The sequence below is a fragment of the Phoenix dactylifera genome, unplaced genomic scaffold, assembly GCF_009389715.1.
Source record: "Phoenix dactylifera cultivar Barhee BC4 unplaced genomic scaffold, palm_55x_up_171113_PBpolish2nd_filt_p 000861F, whole genome shotgun sequence".
In the NCBI taxonomy this organism is placed as follows: Eukaryota; Viridiplantae; Streptophyta; class Magnoliopsida; order Arecales; family Arecaceae; genus Phoenix; species Phoenix dactylifera.
In genome coordinates, this window is record NW_024068224.1 from 173190 (window position 1) to 194309 (window position 21120).

Below are 21120 nucleotides of genomic sequence, written 5' to 3' on the forward strand. Positions count from 1 at the left end.
CATTAAATGACTGAGTGCATCGGAGACTTGAGGGGGTCTCATGCATTAATGGCAGGTCGTGCCAAATACCTGCGGAGATCTTATGCCTTGACGGCTTGGAGATAGCGGCAGGTTGTAGTGGAGTTGTCAAGTCCCTCAGGGGGTTAGGCAGGGGTTGAACATCTGGGTAAGGCAATCGGCTCGGCAGGGGTGCCGAGCCGAGCTGGTCGCCCAATGGGGCGCCCTGTGGCGGGGTCGCTTCTAATGCTTCTGGTCGGCGCCCTTTGGTCGAGCGCCTTCTAGCCGAGCGCCTTTATTTCGCGCTCTTTCCTCTCTGGTCAGCGCCCTCTAATTGAGCGCTTTTCTGGTCGGCGTCCTCTGGTCGACTCTTTCTAGCCGAGCACCCCTCTGGTTGGTGCTCTCTGGTCGGCACCCTTTGGCCGAGCGCCTTTCCGGCCGGCGCTTTTTGGCCGCGCGCCTCCGTGGCGGTATGACTTGGGGTTTTTCCCCCAACACTACCCCCGACTTCCGAGTTCCAGTTGGCTACCAGCTGGAGCGCGGGAAGTAGCTTCAGTTGGGTCGTTACGAATTCCGAAAATTTTAATTTATTGCGCATTTTGAATTATCGAGCGCTTCGAGGTGCCTTTAATAGGCGGCGTCTCTCCCTTTCCGAAAAGTCTCATTATTGGGACACTTTTTGCGAAGCGTCCTCGCGTCGTGGGCTCATGATGGGGCCGCACGATCCGATGGGGCGCTTCGGCGTCCGAAGCGCTAGCCCTAATTAAATGCGTCGTTCTGTCTTTTAGACCGACACGTGTGGTCATCCCAACGGGATGCGGCTTTTCTTTTCGCCGATCGGGGCCGTTGGGGAGGTTTATATAAACTCTCCCCTGGCCTTCTGTCCCATTCTTATCGCCTTCTTCCAGCTTTTCTTCCTTCAGCCTTTCACGGTCCGAAGTTCTATTCTCTGGCGTCTTCCCCAGGTCGTCCTTTTTTCTTTTTTGGAAACTCGTCTGTTGTAGTCCAAGTTTCTCTGCTCGGATCCATTTTAGGTTCCGAGGACATGGGCTCTAGGGCCTCAGCTTTACCCGCCACAGGGTTTGGTTTTAGGTTTGGTTAGCCGAGCTCCATTGCTCGGTCCTTCGACCAGTGGTATAGCGACGCTCATGCTTATACCAAAGGGATTTGGGCTCGGAGAATTTTTCCGAGCCTAGTCCAGAATTCGACCAAGCTCTGGGGCGGTCGCTAGGACTTAAACTTTTTAGCAAAGTTAGTAAACTTTGGGTCCGAGCCCCACATTGCCGGGGCGGGTCGGATTCTTTTCCAATGAATGGGTTGAATACTCGTCAGCTCGTGACGGGGATTCACCGGGCTTAGTATGATTGTGCTGGTGTCGTGAGCACCCCTTCACCAAGGCGATTGAAAATGCTCCTCTGCTCGGTGTCCGTTCTTTGAGGACGTCGGCAGAGAGAAATCCAAAAGCGGAATAGATAATGTAAAAACATTAAATAAATGGGTACCTTGTACCGTGTGCGTCCTTGTGCCGAGGCGACTGAAGACGCTTCTCCGCTCGGACTCCGTTCTTTGGGGACGTCGGCGGAGAAATCCAAGAATAGAATAGACAATATAGAGACATTAATGTAGAAACATTAAGTAAATGGGTACCTTGTACCGTGTGCGTCCTGGCGCCGAGGCGACTGAAGACGCTTCTCTGCTCAGACTCCGTTCTTTGGGGACGTCGGCGGAGAAATCCAGCGATGGAGAGCGAGCCGAGCTCGTTGGCTGAAGCCGGCGGACAACGAGCCGAGCTCGTCTTGGTCAATGAAGACCGCATCCCAACGCATCGGGGCGTCCCGATAAGTCGAGGCATCTCGACGTCTCGAGGCATCCCGGCCGAGGTCGGGGTAGGAGAACGAGCCGAGCTCGTTGGCCGATGGAGCACGAGCCGAGCTCGTCGGTGGAAGTCGATGGAGAACGAGCCGAGCTCGTCTGGTCAGAGAGGACCGCAACTCATATCTCGACGTCTCGAGCTTCCCTATAGCCGGGGCATCCCGACGTCTCGGGGCATCCTGACCGTGGCCAGGGTAGGAGAACGAGCCGAGCTCGTTGGCTGATGGAGCACGAGCCGAGCTCGTCGGTGGAAGTCGATGGAGAACGAGCCGAGCTCGTCTGGTCAGAGAGGACCGCAACTCATATCTCGACGTCTCGAGCTTCCCTATAGCCAGGGCATCCCGACGTCTCGGGGCATCCTGACCGTGGCCAGGGTAGGAGAACGAGCCGAGCTCGTTGGCTGATGGAGCACGAGCCGAGCTCGTCGGTGGAAGTCGATGGAGAACGAGCCGAGCTCGTCTGGTCAGAGAGGACCGCAACTCATATCTCGACGTCTCGAGCTTCCCTATAGCCGGGGCATCCCGACGTCTCGGGGCATCCCGACGGATCGGGGCATCTCGACGTCTCGAGGCGTCCTGACCGTGGTCAGGGTAGGAGAACGAGCCGAGCTCGTCTGGTCAGAGAGGACCGCAACTCATAGTCGATGGAGCACGAGCCGAGCTCGTCGGTGGAAGTCGATGGAGAACGAGCCGAGCTCGTCTAGTCAGAGAGGACCGCAACTCATATCTCGACGTCTCGAGCTTCCCTATAGCCGGGGCATCCCGATGTCTCGGGGCATTCCGACGGATCGGGGCATCTCGACGTCTCGAGGCGTCCTGACCATGGTCAGGGTAGGAGAACGAGCCGAGCTCGTCTGGTCAGAGAGGACCGCAACTCATAGTCGATGGAGCACGAGCCGAGCTCGTCGGTGGAAGTCGATGGAGAACGAGCCGAGCTCGTCTGGTCACTTAAGACCGCACCCCGACGTCTCGGGCCATCCCGACGGATCGGGGCATCCCGTTGTGGCAGGGCATCCCAATATATTGGGGCATCCTGACGTCTCAGGGCATCCCGAAGTTCGGGGCATCCCGACGTCTCGGGGCATCCTGACCGTGGTCAGGGTAGGAGAACGAGCCGAGCTCGTCTGGTCAGAGAGGACCGCAACTCATAGTCGATGGAGCACGAGCCGAGCTCGTCGGTGGAAGTCGATGGAGAACGAGCCGAGCTCGTCTGGTCACTTAAGACCGCACCCCGACGTCTCGGGCCATCCCGACGGATCGGGGCATCCCGTTGTGGCAGGGCATCCCAATATATTGGGGCATCCTGACGTCTCAGGGCATCCCGAAGTTCGGGGCATCCCGACGTCTCGGGGCATCCTGACCGTGGTCAGGGTAGGAGAACGAGCCGAGCTCGTCTGGTCAGAGAGGACCGCAACTCATAGTCGAGGGAGCACGAGCCGAGCTCGTCGGTGGAAGTCGATGGAGAACGAGCCGAGCTCGTCTGGTCACTTAAGACCGCACCCCGACGTCTCGGGCCATCCCGACGGATCGGGGCATCCCGTTGTGGCGGAGCATCCTGACCGTGGTCAGGATAGGAGAACGAGCCGAGCTCGTTGGTCGATGGAGAGCGCACCACGAACTCACGAACATCTTCAGGGAGTCCACGCAGGTACTCCATCATCCCGAGGCATCGGGGCATCCCAACCGTGGTCAGGGGAGGAGAAATAAACCTGACACCATAAGATAATCAGGAGTGTTGGTGAGCTCAAAATAAGTACGCAGACCATCATAAAATGAAATTCACAGAATAAAATTCATAGTTGAACAATGGGGGACCCCTTTTTATTGATGGTACATGCGGAGATTTTCAGAGTTCCAGCTCCGCGGAATGGGAGTCCCATCTAGAGACTCCAATTGATAAGTTTCGGGTCGGCGGATGCGCGTGACTCGGCATGGTCCTTCCCAGTTTGGGGCCAGCTTCCCTTGCTCAGTTGGTCGGGAGGCTTCAGCTCTTCTGAGGACAAGGTCCCCCGGTCTGAAAAATTTGACTTTGACCCTGGCGTTGTAGTACTGAGCTGTCCTTTGCTGGTACCTCGCCATACGAACTCGGGCGGCCTCGTTTCCTCGATCAGGTCGAGGTTGCTTCTGAGCCGCGAAGAGTTGGAGCTGGCGTCGTGGTGCTCGACTCTTGGAGAGGGAAGTCCAATCTCTAGTGGAATGACGGCCTCCGTCCCATATGTTAGGTTGAAGGGAGTCTCGCCGGTGGGGACGCGGAATGTGGTCCGGTAAGCCCACAGGACATTGTATAGGTCTTCGACCCATTGTCCTTTGGATTTGTCGAGCCTGGCTTTGAGACCCTGCAAAATAGTACGATTTGTTACCTCGGTTTCTCCGTTCGTCTGAGGGTGCGCGACCGAGGTGAAGCGATGGTCAATGCCAAGCTCGGAGCAGAACTCCCTGAAGTGGATGTTGTCGAACTGGCGACCGTTGTCAGAGATAAGGATGCGGGGAAGCCCGAATCTGCAGATAATGGACTTCCAGACGAAATCCTGCATCTTCTGCTCGGTGATCCGGGCGAGGGGCTCGGCTTCTACCCACTTTGTGAAGTAGTCGATGGAGACGACCAGGAACTTTCTTTGCCCGGTGGCCAGTGGAAATGGCCCGAGGATGTCAATTCCCCACTGGGCAAAAGGCCAAGGGGAGCTGATAGAAGTCAAAGGAGCCGAGGGCCGGCGCTGAACATTGGCGTTCCTTTGGCACCGGTCACATCTTTGGACGAAGTCCATAGCATCCTTTTGGAGTGTCGGCCAATAGTATCCTTGGCGTAGAATTTTGTGGGCCAATGCTCGTCCTCCCAGATGATTTCCACAGATTCCTTCATGGACTTCGCGCATGGCGTAATCAGCCTCCGTTGGGCGGAGACATCTGAGGAGGGGAGAAGTGAAGGATCTCCGGTAGAGCTTTCCCTCGTATAGTACGTACCGGGTGGCGAGGCGCTTGATTCGGCAAGCCTCTTGTTCATCAGTGGGGAGGACTTCGTCTTGCAGATAGCTGATGAGTTCGTCCATCCAGCTTGGCTCGAACTCAGTGCAGAGGGTCTGCTCGGGCTCGTCTGTGCTGGGCTTTTGGAGATATTCCAGTACTGCCTCTTTGGGAAGCTCGCTCATGCGAGAGGACGCCAGCTTTGATAGCTGGTCGGCCCTGAGATTCTCCGACCTGGCAACATGTTGAATGTGAAAAGAGTCCAAGGTCGAGGTGAGATCCCGTACCTTCTGAAGATGCTTCTGCATGGTCGGGTCTCTGGCTTCGAAGTCGCCCACAATTTGGTTGACGACGAGCTGAGAATCACTGAAGGCTTTCAAGTCCTTTACTCCTAGCTCCTTGGCTAGCTTGAGCCCGACGACAAGCGCTTCATACTCCGCCATGTTATTGGAAGCAGGAAACTCGAGGCGTAAGGCTTGCTCGGCGACCACCCCCTCTGGGCTGGTGAGAATGAGCCCTGCTCCGCTACCCCCCGAGTTTGAAGAGCCATCGACATGCAGAGTCCATGTCAAACTCAAGGTCTGCTCCACCGGTGGTTCAGGTTCGGATTCGACCTCATCCGGTATGGTGCACTCGACTATAAAGTCTGCGAGTGCTTGTGCTTTGATCGCCGGTCTGGGCCGGTACTCAATGTCGAATTTCCCGAGCTCAATGGCCCATTTGGTGATCCGACCCGCACGATCTGATCTCTGCAGGATCTGCCTGACTGGCTGGTCGGTCAGCACAGCCACTGTATGAGCTTGGAAGTAGGGTCGGAGCCTCCGAGCCGAGATGACCAAAGCATAGGCAGTCTTCTCAAGCTTGGAGTATCGGGTCTCGGCGTCCCTCAAGACCCGGCTGGTGTAGTATACTGGCTTTTGGAGTTTGCCCTCCTCTCGGACCATGACCGAGCTTACTGCTACAGGGGAGACAGCTAGATACAAGTAAAGGAGCTCACCCTGTTGAGGTTTTATGAGCAGGGGAGGGGAAGCTAGGAGATGCTTTAGTTCTTCAAAAGATTGCTGGCACTCGTTCGACCACAAAAAGTTCTTCGGCTTCTTGAGGGCTGCAAAGAATGGAAGGCAGCGCTCGGCCGAGCGGGAGATGAATCTTCCGAGGGCTGCGACTCGGCCTGTGAGCCGTTGTACCTCCTTGACCGTCCTGGGAGGCGTCATCTCTTGGAGGGCTTGGATCTTCTCTGGATTGGCCTCAATTCCTCGTTGTGTAATGATGAAGCCGAGGAATTTGCCAGAGGTGACCCCGAATGCACATTTAGCTGGATTGAGCTTCATCTGGTACTTTCGGAGTGTGGAGAATGCTTCATTGAGGTCGGCTATGTGGTCTTGTGCCACCTTGCTTTTCACTAGCATGTCATCCACGTAGACCTCCATGTTTCGGCCTATTTGGTCTTTGAAGATTCGGCTGACCAGCCTTTGATAAGTTTGCCCCGGCATTTTTCAAGCCGAATGGCATTACCTTGTAGCAGTAGGTTCCCCCGTCGGTGATGAAGGCTGTCTTTTCCTCATCTTCTGGTGCCATGCGGATCTGGTTGTATCCGGAAAAGGCGTCCATGAATGCCAGCAGCTCGTGACCCGAGGTGGAGTCCACGAGCTGGTCGATGCTGGGGAGTGGAAAGCTGTCCTTCGGGCAGGCTTTATTCAGGTCGGTGTAGTCCACGCACATACGCCACTTCCCGTTGGCTTTCTTGACGAGGACCACGTTGGCGAGCCACTCCGGGTAGGATATTTTCCGGATGAAGCCTGATGAGAGCACAAAAGTGCGATTTACACATCACTTAAATTAGTATTACTGCTAATAAATAATGATAAAAGTGTTGCATTAATATTATATTTTTTTGAGGGGTGCAGGTTATCATAAACTAGAGATAAAATGTACATTTGGTACAATTGGGTTCAGAAAGATGCATGGCCCCAAGACGTACGCACCCAATCTCACTATGGCGTGGTCGAACCTATCATTTATCAAGCCCACAACCACAAATAGCAGTCAAGCCTAATCACACTGGAGCAACACTTGGCGACCATCCAGAGGGAACGAGCAATGAAACATCTAAGGAAAGATCATCCTAGAACTACACATCATCAACCTATGGCCTAGAGAATGATCAGCAGATGCTTGGCACGGTGGAGAGCATGCCATATTTCAGCCATCCAGACATCCCGTTCGTTCGCTCATCCCAGCTTCGCAATTCAACCCTCCGCGAGTCCGAGTTTCATCCCTTGCATCCGTGAGCCAGCGTCTTTGGCGATTCTCCCAGATTCCACCTCACCAACGATCAACGCCCGCATCCAAGCTTCCGGATTCCCAGCATCCGCACGACGTCCACGTCCGCGATCACCTCCGGCATCCGTCTCGTCCGCGTTCTCCTCCTTCTCAGCCTCACAACCTGAGCATGTCCGCGATCACCTCCCAAGCATCCGCCCAAGCCCGTGAAACCTCCCAGCCGTCCGTGATCAGCTCCCTTCCGGGCGTCCTCCAGATCGCGCTCCTCCACAGCGATCAGCGCCTCCCAGCCGTTCATAAGCCTCAACCCGCATCTCGGCGACCTCCTAGCAGTCCGCGATCAGCCCCGAGCCCGTGATCCCAGCTCCCGTATCAAGTCCCGAGCATCCCAGCCATTCCGCCTCCTCCATCGCGTCCGTTCTCAGCGCCGGATCGGGCCGAGATCAGCTCCTCCAACGCCTCAGCCTCACGCGCCCAAGACCCAGCCGTTTGCCTCTAAAGCATTGATTCCAGCGCATTCCGAAGATCCATGGAGGGAGAGAGTTGATTATAAAAGGTAGTCGGCTGAGAGGGAGGGGGGTCTCATCGGGAAAACAGAGGAGCCTCTGCGATTGAAGGGAGGAGTTGGGCGGCGGCAGGGGAAAGAAAAGAGAAGAAGGAAACAGGGTATGCCCTGTTTCCGAAAAGAAAAAAAGAAAAAAATAGGGAAGAGGTGATGTTTGTAATGAGAGCCTAATTCCTTTGGCAAAGGGTGATGGATGAACCCTTGGCATGTTGCTTTCATCAAGTATACTCTAAACTTGTATTCTAATTGTTTAATATCCATTGGTATGATTTTGATTCTTGCTTACTCATCTATAAGATAGATCTTGTATGGTTTATATATATTGATGCATGGATTGTTTTGATGCTTGATTTATCGTAGACGTAATCGGCACGATAAATACTTGGATGTTGAATTCATGTTCTAAGATTGTATACTCCATGATTAGAACTATTTTATCATATTAATCCTTAATCAAGAATCGCCGAGTTTATTTATTGAAAGTAATATTGTTAAGGAGGATTCCGGATCCCTAGCCATCTCTATATTCTTGAACGTTATTTAATCACATATTATTCTCTGCTTTTAATTTCTAAATATCAACTAAAAATTACATCTGAAATTACGCTAATAATCCATATTTCGTTCCCTGAGGAATTGACCTCGGACTCCCGAGTTATATTACTTGTGCGATTCTCCTGCACTTGGGAGAACAGTTTTATTTTTGCACCAAGTTTTTGGCGCCGTTGCCGGGGAACGGCTGAGTTATTAGTATAATTTTAGATTTAATTTTTACCTTAGTAGTTAGTATTTTTCTTTTGAAAAAAAAAAATTGCATCTTTACTACTATTTTTAATTCCCTGCACAGTTTGCATCAAAATCTGATATCATAGAAATTAGCCGTCTGATTTGACTCAAATTTGGTCAGCTAGTGCAAGACACATTGTTAGATAATCTGAACGGTCTGATTGACATTTCTGAGACTTTTAAGACCATTAGATTAATATAAAACCTTGCTGCTTTTTACTTTGAATTTTCTGCATTTAATATTTTTTTTAGAATCAGAATTTTATCGTTATCATATCTCATTAACCCTTGTTGCTAATTGAAAATTTAAGAAAAAAAAAACTTTAAGAAAAGATCAAGGGTGATTATTCAAAAATAAAAAAAAACCTAAAATTTTCAATTTCAAGTTTCAAATTTCAGAATTCAAATTTCAAACTATAACTCATAAAATTTAAAAAAAAAATAAATAAATAATTTGCTTGATCACCTATTCAATGAAATTTAATGTCATGTCATAAAATATTAAAAAAAAATCTCTTGATTGTTGCATATAGTATAAGGCATCAGCATAAAATATTTTAAGGGCAGAACCCATTTAAAAAGATAAGGTCGGGATTTCATCACTCGTCCTTAGCCCAAAAATCACCCCAGTGCATAAATGTCCCAAGCTTAACTAAAATCAACTAGACGTTGGCCCCTAAGGACATTCGAGCTCAATAGGACGAAGACCACCGAAAGTTGCACCAATTTCGCTCTGTGGCTTAGTTGATGTCTAGGCAAGCTTTGTCCCTATAAGGGAGACAGTTCATCTGTTCGAGGCAAGTGGGTTTTAAGTGGGACCTTTGCGAACGCATCGTGACCCCTCCACTTACTTGGGAGCTTACCTGGTCAACTCGGTTCATTAGACCGGATTGGAGGCTTAGGTGCCCTCTTCAAACCAGTTAGGAGCTGTCTAGAAATTTAAGAAAAACATTAGAAATTGAGGTGTAATGTTTTGTTGCATGTTTGATTGTGAATAGGATTTTTGTTTTAGGATGTCGTTTTAGGGTATCTTTAGTTGGTACTTATATTTATTTTTTTATTTTCTTTTATTTTTTAAAAAAAAAGAGAAAAAGAAAAAAAAAGAAGAGGGAAATATTTTGCATGCTAAAGTGGAATAGGGACGACACCGGTCAATTAAGTCGTACAACTTTAGATCATCCCTTAGGACATACCTCTGAAATTCCTTCGCAATATCTCACACCTTGTGAGATGGCTGATCTAAATGAAGATGCGGGGAGTCACCACAATCGAGAACGAGAACCCCATGTTATGACTCTAAGACAATACCTACAACCGGCTAGGACTAGTCAGCCTTCATGCATAATTTTTCCTGATAATGTAGGACATTTTGACATCAAACCCGGGGTAATCCAATTGCTGCCCAAGTTCCACGGGTTAGAGTCCGAGAGTCCGTATCTTCATTTAAAGGATTTTGAAGAATTGAGCATTACATTTAGAGTGCCAAACGTCACCGAGGATGTCCTCAAGCTGACATTGTTTCCTTTCTCTCTAAAGGATAAGGCCAAAACATGGCTAAACTCTTTGCGACCTAGATCAATAAGAAATTGGCAAGATATGCAGAGAGAATTTTTAAAGAAGTTCTTCCCCACACAAAGGACCAACTTTTTAAAAAGACATATTAGCAATTTCCAACAAAAAGATAATGAAACATTTTATGAATGTTGGGAAAGATTTAAAGACCTTCTTCTCTCATGCCCTCATCACGGGTTCGAAACTTGGAGAACCATTAGCTTCTTTTATGAAGGTTTATCTCCACAGTTGAAACAGTTTGTAGAGACCATGTGCAATGGTAGATTCTTAGAAAAAACACCCTGATGAAGCATGGGAATATTTGGATTCCCTTGCTGAGACTGCCCAACTTTGGGATAACGGGGATAGAAATAACAAGTCTTTGCCTAAGCCCACTAGCTCTGTACAGGGAGGCCTTTACAACCTCAAAACTGAGGATGATCTTCATGCTAAAATGGTAGCCCTCACTAGGAAGGTAGAAGAAATTGAGCTTAGGAAGGTTGAGCCTGTCAAGACTATAGAGCTTAGAAAACGAGTGTTGTGGTATCTGCGATATGTCGGGTCATACTACTACTGATTGTCCCACCATACCGGCATTCAAAGAAGCCTTGCACGATCAAGCAAATGCTATGAACTCCTATCAAAAGCCTTATAACGATCCATACTCGAATACCTATAACCCTGGTTGGAAGAATCATCCAAACTTTAGGTGGAGAAACGATCATCCTCAACAGTCACACCATTCAGCTCCTCCACCTGCACATCCTCCTTATGCACCATCACCTTCTCAAAAGCCAAATATCGAGGATACCTTGCAATCCATACAAACTTTTCTACAAGGTCAAGCTAATATCAATGCTCAAAATACTCGAAATTTTGAAGACATAAGGAACCAATTGTCAATGTTGACTACCGTCCTAAGTACCCAAGAGAAGGGTAAGCTTCCAGCTCAACCCCAACCTAACCCACAAGTGCACGGTAGTAATAATACGGCTCCCTCTAGTTCACATACAGAGCATGCAAAGAGCATCATGACTTTGCGTAATGGGAAAGTCATTGATCAACCCGTCCCATTGAGACCGCAGGTCACTTCTGATTCTGATGCTCCCAAAGTTGATGAAAGGGACAAAGAAGAAGTTGAGGTCCCAACTTCTACTAAGAAAGTTGAATGTCCTTTTCCTCCACCTTTTCCACAACGGTTAAAGCCGTTACAAAAGCTCGAACCTAACTCTGAAATTCTTGAGCTTTTTAAACAAGTAAAAATCAATATACCTCTTCTTGATGCAATCAAACAAGTACCTTCATATGCCAAATTTTTGAAGGACTTGTGGTACTGTCAAACGCCGATTAAATGTTAAAAGAAGGCATTTTTAACTGAAAATGTGAGTGCTATATTGCAGCACAACATTCTCCCTAAATATAAAGATCCAGGTTGCCCAACCATTTCATGCATCATAGGCGACTTTAGGATAGAGCGAGCATTGTTAGATTTAGGGGCAAGTGTGAATTTGTTGCCATATTCTGTATATGAGCAACTTGGTTTAGGTGAGTTGAAGCCAACCTCCGTCACTTTACAATTAGCTGACAGGTCAGTTAAAATTCCAAGGGGGATTATCGAGGATGTATTAGTCCAAGTAGACAAGTTCTACTTTCCTGGTCGATTTTATCGTATTGGACACACATCCGGCTTCGAACTCACAGTCTCAGATTCCGGTCATTTTAGGACGTCCATTCCTTGCGACTTCTAATGCATTAATTAATTGTAGGAATGGCGTCATGAAGCTTTCTTTTGGTAACATGACCTTAGAACTGAACATTTTTAATGTGTGCAAACAACCTAATGATCCCGAAGAGAGTAAGGAGGTTGATTGGGTTGAAACTATCGCGGAGGAATATTTGTTAGCTGAAGCAATTTAACGATCCATCCGGCGATAGTTTAATTGATTGGTGTTCTAATGGCACCAATAAAGATGATTTGTTGGTCAAACCGAGTATGAATTTTTCGAACGCCATGATGATCAATGGGTGGAGACCAAAAGTAGAAAAATTTGAACAGTTGGCCACCTCGAGAAATGAAAATAATACCATCCCATGAGCAAGCACCCAAGCTCGAATTGAAACCCTTACCAAAGGAACTTAAGTATGCATTTCTTGGACCCGAGGATACTTTTTCTGTAATTATCTCGTCTGAACTTGATCATATCCAAGAAAGAAAATTACTTGGTGCTCTAAAAAATCATAAGGGAGCCTTAGGGTGGTCTATTGCCGACTTGAAGGGAATTAGCCCCTTAATTTGCACGCACCGAATATATTTGGAGGACAATGCCAAAACCACAAGGCAAATGCAACGAAGGTTAAATCCTACGATGAGAGATGTGGTTAAGGCAGAAGTCCTCAAGTTGCTTGATGTGGGTATTATTTACCCAATTTCCGATAGCAAGTGGGTAAGCCCTACTCAAGTTGTTCCTAAGAAGTCGGGTTTGACGGTAGTAGAAAATGAACAAGGTGAACTAGTTTCCAACTCGTGTCCCGACGAGTTGGGCGCATGTGTGTTGACTACCGAAAGCTGAATTTAGTCACACGAAAGGATCACTTTCCTCTACCCTTCCTAGACCAAGTATTGGAGAGGGTTGCAGGGCATGATTTCTATTGTTTTCTTGATGGCTATTCGGGATATTATCAAATTGAAATTTTACCAGAAGATCAAGAGAAGACTACCTTCACTTGTCCTTTTGGCACATTTGGCTTTCCGACGAATGCCATTTGGGTTGTGTAATGCACCCGCAACATTTCAAAGATGCATGCTCAGCATTTTTGAAGATATGAACGAAAAAATTTTTGGAAGTGTTCATGGATGACTTCTCCATTTTTTGGTGACTCATTTGATGATTGCCTGTCACATTTACAAGCAGTCTTAGCTCGATGTATAGAAAAGAATTTGATACTGAATTGGGAAGAAATGCCACTTCATGGTGCCAAAGGAAATTGTCCTAGGACACATTGTTTCATCAAAAAGGAATGGAAGTAGATAGAGCTAAGACTGATTTTAATTGCTAAGCTACCTGCACCCAAGACAGTTAGAGATGTCAGATCATTTTGGGTCATGCCGGATTCTATAGGAGGTTCATTAAGGACTTTAGTGTCATAGCTCGACCATTATGTAACCTCCTATCCCTTGATCACCGTTCAATTGGACTGAAACCTGTCAGGAGGCATTCGAAAAGGTTGAAGTCTATGCCTTAGCACTGCACCATCGTGCGAACCACCCGATGGTCATTACCTTTTGAGATTATGTGCGACGCTAGCGACTATGCAATAGGAGCTGTCCTAGGACAACGCAAGGATAATAAGCCATATGTCATTTACTATGCAAGCAAAACCTTAAACGATGCTCAAATGAATTACACTACCACCGAAAAGAATTGCTTGCAGTAGTATTTGCCTTAGATAAATTTCGCTCTTATATCCTTGGTGCTCCTATTGTTATCTTCACGGACCATGCGGCACTAAAATATTTGTTGGATAAGAAAGAGGCCAAACCACGCTTAATACGATGGATACTTCTACTCCAAGAATTTGACATCACTATCAAAGATAAAAAGGAGTAGAGAATGTGGTTGCTGACCATTTATCACGATTAATTTTTCATGATTCAGTGCCACAATTTTCCATCAAGGACTCATTCCCTGAAGAGCAGTTGTTTGCACTTTCTAGTATACCATGGTATGCAGATATTGTAAATTTTCTTGTTACTAGCCGGATGCCGGAGCATTGGGGGTCGACAGATAGAAAAATTTTCTTGCGCGAAGTAAAGAATTATTACTATGACGAACCCTATTTTTTAAATATTGCAATGATCAAATCTTTAGACGATGCATACCGGATCATGATATACAAAGCGTACTTTCTTTCTGCCATACTGATGCTTGCGGTGGACACTTTGCCTCTAAGAAAACTGTTGCAAAGGTCTTGCAATGTGTTTCTATTGGCCTACTCTCTGAAACGAGCATTGTCGAACTGACTGCCGTTTGTCTGATATGAGGATGTGGGAAAGCCCGAATCTACAGATTATGAACTTCCAAACGAAGTCCCGCATCTTCTGCTCGGTGATCCGGGCCACTGGCTCGGCCTCGACCCACTTCGTGAAGTAATCAATGGAGACGATCAGAAATTTCCTCTGCCCAGTCGCCAAGGGAACAGTCTCAGGATATCAATTCCCCATTGAGCGAATGGCCAGGGGAAACTGATTGAGGTCAAGGGGGCTGAAGTCGGCGCTGGATGTTGGCATTCCTCTGGCACCGGTCGCATCTCCGAACAAAATCCAGCGCATCCTTCTGGAGTGTTGGCCAATAGTATCCCTGGCGCAAAATTTTGTATGCCAGTGCTCGGCTTCCCAAATGGTTTCCGCAGATGCCTTCGTGACTTCACGCATTGCATAATCCGCCTCCGACGGCGCGAGACACCTGAGGAGGGGAGAGGTAAAAGATCTTCTGTAGAGCTTGCCTTTATACAGTATGAATCTCGAGGCTAGGCGCTTGACTCGACGAGCCTCACGCTCATCGTTGGGAGGACTTCATTCTAGGTAGCTAACGAGCTCATCCATCCAGCTTGGCTCAACGTCGATACAAAGAGTTGGTTCGGGCTCCTTTATGCTGGGGATCTGGAGGTACTCTAGTGTCGCCGCTTTTGGAAGCTCGCTCATGCGGGAGGACGCCAGTTTTGATAATTGGTCCGCTTTGAGATTCTCCGACCTGGCAATATGTTGGATGTGGAAGAACCCAGAGTCGAAGTAGGTGTCGCACCTTCTGGAGATATTTTTGCATTGTCGCTCCCTTAACTTCGAAGTCCCCCAAATTTGGCTCACAACCAATTGGGAGTCGCTGAAGGCCTTCAAGTTCTCGACCTTCAACTCTCTAGCCAGTTTAAGCCCGGCTATGAGTGCCTCATATTCCGCCGCATTATTCGAGGCGGAAAATTCGAGCGCAGAGCTTGTTCCGCGATCACCCCATCCGGGCTGGCGAGGATGAGGCCAGCTCCGCTATCCCCCGAGGTTGAGGAGCCGTCCACATGTAAGGTCCATAGCTGCTGCCGAAGGCCCCTCCGCCGTAGTGCGGGCTCAGGTTTGTCTGCACGGTACACTCCACGGATGAAGTCAGCCAGCGCTTGGTTTGATTGATGGCCGGACGATACTCGAGAAGCGTCAAACTCCCGAGCTCGACCGCCCACTTCGTGATCCGACCAGCTCATCTGATCGCTGGAGGACCTGCTTTATTGGCTGTCAGTCAACACAGGCCACCGTGTGAGCTTGAAAATAAGGTACCGGAGCCTTCGAGCTGAGACGACCAGGCAAAGACGGTCTTTTCCAGTTTGAGTATTTGGTCTCAGCATCCCTCAAACCGGCTGGTGTAATATACCGGCTTTTGAGCTGCCTCCCTCTCGAACCAGGACCAAGCTCATTGCTACGGGAGAAATGTCTAAGTATAGGTAGAGAAGCTCGCCCTACTGAGGCTTCGTAAGCAGTGGAGGAGAAGCGAGAAGGCGCTTGAGCTCTTCGAAGGCTTGCTGGCATTCTGCCGACCACAAAAAGTTCTTTGGCTTCTTGAGAGCTGCAAAGAATGGAAGGCAGCGCTCGGCTGACCGGAAGACGAATCTTCCGAGAGTTGCAACTCGGCCTGTAAGCCATTGTACTTTGACTGTCCTTGGGGCGTCATCTCTTGGAGCGCTCGGATCTTCTCAAAATTGGTCTCGATTCCCCGCTGTGTAATTACAAAGCCAAGAAACTTGCCCGAGGTGACTCCGAACGCACATTTGGCAGGATTGAGCTTCATCCGGTACCTTCGGAGTGTAGAGAATGCCTCGTTGAGGTCGGTCACATGATCTTGCGCCATTCGGCTTTTCACCAACATGTCATCAACATAGATCTCCATGTTTCGGCCCATTTGGTCTTTAAAAATTTGGTTGATTAGCCGCTGATAAGTCACTCCAGCATTCTTTAGGCCGAAAGGCATTACTCTGTAGCAGTAGGTGCCCCCGTCGGTGATGAAGGCTGTCTTCTCTTCATCCTCCAGTGCCATCCGGATCTGGTTGTACCCTGAGAATGCGTCCATGAAAGATAGTAGTTTGTGCCCCGAGGTGGAATCCACGAGCCGGTCGATGCTAGGGAGTGGAAAGCTATCTTTTGGATAGGCCTTGTTCAAGTCAGTGTAGTCCACACACATGCGCCATTTTCCGCTAGTCTTTCTGACGAGGACCACATTAGCGAGCCACTCCGGATAGGATATTTCCCGGATGAAACCGGCCCGGAGGAGTTTGTCAACCTCCTCAGCCGCTGCTCGTTGCATTCTGGGGCGGCGCTTCGCTTCTTCTGCCGCACGGGCTTACAGGTTGGCTTCACTTGAAGTCGGTGGACCGCTACCTCTGGATCTATCCCTGGCATGTCGGCGGGCGACCAGGCGAAAATGTCCCTATTGGCCCGCAAGAAGTTGACGAGGCGATCCCTCTCGAGGGCATCAAGGCCGGAGCCGACCTGCACAGTTAGTTCGGGGCAGTTTTCACGTAGAGGAATTTGTATGAGTAACTCACTAGGCTCCACTCGCTTTTTTCGAGGGCCATCTCGTGCTTCCAAGGCTTCGACCGAGGGGCCGTGTTCCGGCGCCGAGGCTGACGCCTTGGTTGGTTGCTTTGCTCCGTAGGTCGCCATGTAGCACCGCCTTGCTACCGCCTGGTCCCCACAGACTTCGCCGACCCCTTGGTTGGTGGGGAACCGCATAAGCAGATGGAAAGTTGAGACCACGGTCCGAAGAGCGTTGAGCCCTAGTCTTCCAAGTATAGCGTTGTAGGCCGAGGGCAAACGCACCACGAGGAAGTTCGTCCTCACGGTACTTTCTTGGGGGGCGAGTCCGACCGTAACTAGGAGATCGACCTCGCCCTCTACTGGGACTGAGTCTCCAATAAATCCGACTAGCGGAGCATTTATTCTCCGCAACTGCTTTTCTGTCATCCCCATTTTAGAGTAGGTATCGAGATACAGAATATTTGCCGAGCTTCTATTATCTATTAGGACACGCTTTACATCAAATTTATTTACAATCATGGAGATGACCACTGCATCGTCGTGGGAGTCTCGACTCCCTCTAGGTCCTCATTCGAGAAAGAGATGACTTCAGAAGTACGGGGGCGCTTTGAAAGAAGCCTTTCCCCAGCTGGTTCTCCGACTGGGGCCCCCCAGTCTATGGTGTTGATGGTGCCAGCTATGGGTTTGTTAGCATTCGGCTCGGCATCTTCCACTGGTCTTTTTTCTTCACGCCGGTTACGCACGAACCGGTTGAGCACTTCTCGGCGAATGAGTGCCTCGATCTCGTCCCGGAGCTAGAAGCAGTCCTCCGTATCATGGCCGTGATCCCGGTGGAAATGGCAGTACTTCTTGGGATTGCGCCAGGCCCCGGGGTCCCGCCTCGGGGGCGGAGGCCGAAAATAATCCTGACCCTTGATCTCTATGAGGATCTCAGTCCGAAGAGCGGTAAGGGGAGTGTAATTTTCGTACTTCCCGTTGGGTATGCGGGACCGTGGTGGAGATCTCGGACGAGGCGGGGACCTTGGTCGAGGCGGTCCCCGCAGTCGGGGTGGACTTTTCAGACAAGGCGGGTTCTTGGCTCGACGTGGAGACGGGCTTTTGGGACGGCCGCGCTCCTCACGACGCCTCTTTTGCTTTTTGGAGGTCTTCTCGGCTCCGCCCCGTCTGGAAGCAACAGCTTCCTCCGCCTTTGCGTTCTTCCGCGCCCTGACCAGTATCTCAGTGAGGTCAGCAGGGAAATTCTTCTTGATGGAGAAGAGAAATCTATAAGACCAGGCCCCAGTCTTCAGTGCCGACATGGCAATCGACTGGTTGAGCTTCCGGACCTCCCATGTTACGGCGGTGAAGCGGTCCAGATATTACCTAAGGGATTCTCCCTCCTTTTGCTTTATATCAAGGAGGGAGTATGAGGTCTGCCGCTGGGGTTGGCTGGCAGCAAAATTGGTGGCAAACTGCCTGCCGAGTTGCTCGAAAGAAGAGACGGTACTAGGCTTCAGCCCGGTAAACCAAAGCCGAGCTGCTCCCCAGAGTGTTGCTGGAAAGGCTTTGCAAAGCATGGCCTTTGAGGCTCCCTGCAGGGCCATTAGGCCCGATAGCTTTCCAGGTGGTCGAGGGGTCGGTCTTGCCGTTGTAAGGCTCCACCTGGGGCATCTTGAACCTCAGCGGGACCGCGCTCGTCCTCGATTTGTTGGAAAAAGGGGGACCTCGTAGTAAACTCGAAGTCCGCCCTTGCGTCCCGCCCTCTTGCTGTGGAGCGCCTCGATCTGGTGCTCCAACCTGTCGACTTTCTTGTCGAGCTTGTCGCTCTGGGGGATCGCCACGGTGGTCTGCTCTGGCGCAGGCTGCCCTGGGACTGACTCGACCTCCGATGGTTGCGGCCAGTCGCCTGGACCCCTCACTGGGGGTTCTCTCCAGGGGGATACCTGGGCGTGGAGATCTTGGCCTTGGAGGGCCGGTCCACTTACAGGGGGCACCGACTGAACCGGGGCCTGAGGGAACGGTGCTGTCGGGACGGCCCTGGGTTGCAGGCCTTGGACAGCAGCAGCCAAGGCCTGGACCTGCTGCACCAGGGCATCAAACTGTTCCGGCCGAACTTGGGGAATCGGATCGGTCGGAGGTGGTGAGTTCTGGACAGAGTGTCCAGGGCTAGGCGGAGGACGTCGGAAGGCATTAGAGGGTCCCTTGCTTCTCAGCTTCATGGCCGCGACTCGGTCCCTTCCTCTAGCGCCAACTGTTGCTGGAATTTGGACCCGAGGGCGACCACTGGGCTAGGAAGGAGGAGCTCCGGGAAGGCTTGGCGAATGACGGCGATCTGGCGATGTGCGGCATCCTCCGGGAGACCTGCAAGAAGCCGATGGCCGGGTTTTTCCGGCGCCGGCCCTCCGATGCTTAAGTCAGAGAGATGGCCCAAGAATATGCAAGAGCAGAGCTCGAGTCAGAGAGTCGGGAAAAATCCCCCCCTCCCCCTCAGGAATTTTCTATTTATAGGGGGAACGGGTTTATCTGTAATGTGACAGGGCGAAGGCACTGCCGTATGGTTGGATGTACAGTGGAAGTTAATGCTCGATCGTGTAAATCAATGCTGTCTTCGTAGGAGATCAGGCCGAAGTCTTTGAATTACTATGGAACCATGCTGTCGTTTATGGCCAAATAGGTTTGCCGTGTGGAGCTAAACATTCGTAGACAACAGGAGCCATGCGCCTTAATTGTTGAGTGAGCCACATGAGCCACATGCCTGCAGAGGTCACATGCATTGATTGTTGAGTGAACTAGGCGTTTGGAGAGGCCATACATTTTAATTGTTGCGTAAGCTGAATGTCTAGGAAGGCCATACGTATCGATTGTTGGCAAGGACAGGGCACGATTCATGGGAGAACGCGATAATGGCAGTCTACCGCTCGGATGCTTCCTAGTCGGAGGAGCTGCTTGGGCACTTTCAAGTCCTTAAGTCAGGATCCATTCGGCCGCCCCTTGCTCAGAGGGGTGCCCGGTCGCCTCCTGCTCGAAGGGGGTGCTTGGTTGCCTCCTGCTCGGAGGGATGCTTGGTTGCCTCCTGCTCGGAGGAATGCTTTTTCCCCCCAACAGTGGGAAACGAAGAATGAGACCAAAAAGAATGAAGTCGAAGAGAAACTACCAAACCGGGAGCAACAGACAAGCCCCACAGGACAACCAGCTTGCTTGACTTATGGCTCGGATCCTCAACCTGCGACAGCAGCTCCTTAGACTATAGTTACTGTATCGACGAAGTAGTTTAATCTGCTCATCCAACAGGTACAAGCTCTGATTACAATGGTATAGAATCTACTCCCACCGTATAATAATCATCAAGCTAAAGCATAGGCCTCTAGATCAACTTGCATAGAACAACCATTGCCCTCGTTCGAGTAGCCCTGCAGGAACTAGACACAACAGCCGGGGTCAGACCTGCTTAGAGATGAGTTCAAGTCTCAGGAAGTCTCTATCAAGATGACCTGAGAGAACTCCCACATGGAAGACTGGCCTTGATAGAAAATTTGAGGAGTTGGACCAGAAGATCAGAACCATCATGATGAATTTAAAAGGAAAGCCGATAGAAGCACCTGATGACCTAGAGCCCCCACCCCCTACGAAAAAAATCATGGTAGAGTCCCTACATCCAAAGTTCAAGATGTTATAGTTTGAGTAATATGAAGGCACCTTAGATCCTTTGGATCACTTGGAGAGCTTCAAAGCCTATATGCTGCTGCATGGAGCTTTAGATACGATCATGTGTTGACCTTGCCTTGCTACTCTAGAAAGCATCTCGATCGTGATACTCGGGATCTAACCTAGCTCTATCACTCTTTTGATCAGCTCAGCCAGTAGTTTGTCGATCACTTTATCGACAGCAAAAGGTACAGAAGGATCTCGACGAGTCTGATGACCATTAATTAGAAGCAAGATAAGTCACTCTGGGACTCTATAAACTATTTCAACATTGAGGTATTGGAAATACATGACCTAGACTAGGCCGTGGCTATAGCTGCAATTGTGAGTGGCCTAAGAAACTTGTGCTTCAGCTTCTCTTTATCAAAGAGGCTGACCAAAGATCTATCTGAGCTGTTGATACGAGAGGAAAAATACATTAATGCTGAAGAGGCGATTAGCAACTTAGAAGGAAGTAAATGGATACCGAGTTGAGAAAAAGCATCGGGTCACAACAAAAGGAGGTCCAAAGAGAGCTCAAAAAGAAGATCAACAAGAAGAGCAAAACTCTCGACGAGCTAGAAACCTACCTTATGGATTTGAAAGATATACTCCTCTAAATACCTTAAGGACTTATATCCTAATGAAGATCAAAGATCGAGACTACATGCGCTGGTTGGAAAAGGTTGAAGAGTATCTACCTAAAGTGGAATTTATGCAAGTATTGCATGTTTCATCATGACCATGGCCACAATATAAAGGGCTATTGGCAACTAGCCAATGAAATTGAAGCCCTCATCTGAAGATGGCATCTCAGCCAGTACATGGAGAGCCAGCAAAGATATAGAGATGTTGAGCAAAACAGGCAG

The 21120-nt window shown here is 49.6% G+C and overlaps 1 non-coding gene across 1 annotated transcript; it reads right to left on the reverse strand.

Annotated features, from left to right (window-relative positions):
* Window positions 1–10104: 10104 nt before the first annotated feature.
* LOC120107431 lies at window positions 10105–10214 on the reverse strand. Its single transcript, XR_005509211.1, has one exon. It is a non-coding gene; the product is annotated as a small nucleolar RNA R71 (small nucleolar RNA).
* Window positions 10215–21120: the final 10906 nt, after the last annotated feature.